The sequence below is a fragment of the Leopardus geoffroyi genome, chromosome D4, assembly GCF_018350155.1.
Source record: "Leopardus geoffroyi isolate Oge1 chromosome D4, O.geoffroyi_Oge1_pat1.0, whole genome shotgun sequence".
Lineage (NCBI taxonomy): Eukaryota > Metazoa > Chordata > Mammalia > Carnivora > Felidae > Leopardus > Leopardus geoffroyi.
The window spans coordinates 78,341,623-78,345,211 of NC_059342.1; positions in this window are offsets into that span (position 1 = coordinate 78,341,623).

Sequence of the window (3,589 nt, forward strand, 5' to 3'; positions counted from 1 at the left end):
ACAATTTTGAAACTTTTATTCACTACCCACTCTTAACTGTTGTACCTTACTACTGCCTGATCTGCCATCTCTAAGTGCTACCTTATGCTGGCACTTTTTTTTTTTCACGAAGACTCTCAAATATTCCAGAGTATTTGCAGAAAACAACATTACTTAGCCTGGCATTCAAAGGTGCCAGAATATTCTCTGTATTTTCCAGTTGTTCCGATATTACATAGATATCTTTCCAATATTACATTTGCCATAGGAAAAAATAAAGATTTTCTTATTCATTTATTTCCATCATTTTTACATTGTTTCATCAAGTTACCAGGCTTTTCCCCCCTCCTGCTTACATTCTCTTTCTACACAATCTTAAAATCTGACCATCTTAACTCTGATGACTTAGAAATTGACATCCCCACCTTAGATGTATACTCTGAATTACAGATACATCGACATAATTGCCTTATTCACATATCCATTCATGAGACGTGCTGTTTGACCTAAGATAGGTTACTTCAGTTCTCTTTGGTGTCCTTATTTGTCAAGTGGGGAGATGGGTCATGTCTCACACACAGGATTGTTCTGAAAATTAAAGCAGCCAAGATCTGTAAAATGCATAGAAGAGTGCTGAGACATAATGACTGTTATGTAAGTGTTACTACTTTTGCTATTTTCATGTTTAACCTTGCAATCATACTATATGCAACCCATAGTACTTGGCCATCCCCCAAAACATGCACAAGCATCTTTTCCCCCAGTCTTTTTTATGTAAACAATACTCCCTACACTCAATCTCTTTGGCCAAAACTTAGACATTACCTTAAGTTTTCACTTTCCCTCCCGTCTGATATCTAACTTGTCACAAACTCTGGTCTATTATGACTCAGAAAAATATCTCAAGTTCATTTACTTTTGTTTTCCACCTCTACCACTATATAAAAGCCATCATCACCTCTCACCTGGACCTTTGCATGCACTTACTAACATTTCTGTGCTTCCACTCTTTGCACTTACTTCTTCTGTTCATGAAATAGCCAGAGCGATCACTTAAAATATAAATTTAAATTTTGAAAATTCACCCATGGTTTCTCATTGTTTCTAGAATAAAAACCCATACATTTTACCATGGCCTAGAGAATATTCATAGTCTGCTTCTATGTTACCTACAAGTTCATTTGATACCATTTTCTCTGAATCTCATTGGATCCTAGACCTATTAAATGTCCTTTTCCCTCCATCCAACATGCAAAGGTCTCTCCTACATCTGAGACATTGCATGTGATGTTTCATTTGTTTGGAAAATTATTTTATACACTTTTTTTGGTACATCTGCCCAGTTTTCATCATGGCTCAAAATTATATGAGCTCACAAGCATACTCAAACCTCATATGAAATGCCATGTCAGACAGGATTTAGCTGATCATTCTATTTAAAGCAGGCTCTCCCTGTTATGCTTTATCTCATCTTACTTATTGTTTTCATAGAACATAGCTCAATTGTAATGATCTTATTGATTTATAACATAGCTTTTAGTGTATGTCTTCCCCTTAATTTTTTAATTTTTAAAATTTTCTGACTTCCCTTTTAGAATGTAAGTTCCATTAGGGCAAGAGTCTTGTCTGTCTTATTCACTGCTGCATCCCCATCATCTTGTTCTCAACAAATATTTATTGACTGAGTGAAAGACCCATGTTACTTTTCTTCCTGAACATCTATGTCATTCAACTGGTGAAATAATTTCTTATAATGTGTTATGCATTGAAATTTCCCTCAAGTTTAACTTATTGCTTACATTCTTATTCCTCTTCTAAATTCTAAGGCTCCTGATAGCATGGGCTTTTGATATTTATGACTGTATTACCAATGACAAACACATGACCACTTGTATCATGATGCTCATTAAATGATTAATCAGTGGGTGAATGGCCCATGTTTGGAATACAGTGTGATTAAACCAAGCATTAACTTAATAAACATCTATTAAACACAGTATATGTTAAGCAAACCTTAAGTCCTAGAGAAATATAAATGTTTAAGACAGGCATGGTTTCTGTCTATATCATGGACCTTATAGCTTATGCTGGGTTTTCTCAACTACTGACACTATTGCCTTTTGGAGCTGAAAATTCTTTGTTGTGGGGGGCTATCTGATGCATTATAGGGTGTTTGACAGCATCCTTGGCCCCTACCCACTAGATGTGGGTGATATGCCTTCCCCTTCTCATTTATTACAACCAAAAGTATCTTCCGACTTTGCCAAATGTCCACTGGAGGGCAAAATCACCTCTGGTTGATAACCACTGTGCTAATGAAAGAAACAGATATTGCTATGTATGTAGATATGCGCTATGGAAAAAAGGTAAAAGCTGAAATGTTAGAAGATAGATGAGAAGACTGGTTTAAATTAGTGGGTACAGGTTGTCAATGGATTAGATGTTACTGATGATTAATTGATAGGCTTTGTCCTACAGGATGAGTAGGAGGCCAGGTAAAGGACTGGAGAAAGAAGGTTTCAGGTAGAAGGAATAACATGTGCAAACCCTGAAGCATGAGAAAATGTGGTTTATGCAGAGAACTGGTACCCAGCAACTGAGGTCCAAAGTAGCTTGGAAGGGAGCTGGAAGTTAGGTAGAGACAAGGCCACAGAGGGTACTGTGAGCCATTATTTTTTTTTTTTTAATTTTTTTTCAACGTTTATTTATTTTTGGGACAGAGAGAGACACAGCATGAACGGGGGAGGGGCAGAGAGAGAGGGAGACACAGAATCGGAAACAGGCTCCAGGCTCTGAGCCATCAGCCCAGAGCCCGACGCGGGGCTCGAACTCACGGACCGCGAGATCGTGACCTGGCTGAAGTTGGACGCTTAACCGACTGCGCCACCCAGGCGCCCCTGTGAGCCATTATTAACTTAGGATTTGATCCTTGGATTAATGGGAAGAAGGTAGAGTTTTAAGCAGCAGGGGTGAAACGAGAGAATCCAAAACAAGATTGGATTTCTATAAATCATATTTTGTGGCTGCGTGATGGCAAGGAGGCTATTACAGGAATTAGGGTGGAAGACAATGGTGATTTAATCTGGAGGGTTGGTGTTGGATGTAGAGAAAAAGTGGATGTCTGATAAAATTGCCTTGCTTGTATGGATGAAGAATTGCGCAGATCTGTACAATTCTCAAGGGAAAATATCACCTAATGTGAAGATACTCAGTGCTGGCAAATCCAAGGGGGTATTTTCTTGAGGAAGCTTCGGAGCTTATTTATCAACTTTCCTGCTTTGTCTCTTTCACACTCAGCCCAGCCCCTGAATCAGCCCACAGGTTTTTCTCTTGCAAACCTCACAGATGGTTCCCTCTCTTTCTCCCCTCTGGAGAAGCCACGTCTCCTTTTCCCCCCAGGTGTGAGCATGTGTGTGTGCTCAGTGTGGAGAGTGGGGAGCAAGTCAAGCAGAACGGGTCCCAGAGTCCAGGGACCTGAAGCACAAATGATTACAGGGAAAATTGTGGGTTGTTTCCTTTGGCCATCCACCTGCTTTGAGTGGTGCAGTTAATTAGCAATGTGAGCGCAAGCTGACAGCTTTGGCAGGGAGCAATAATGCAGTGGGAGGTG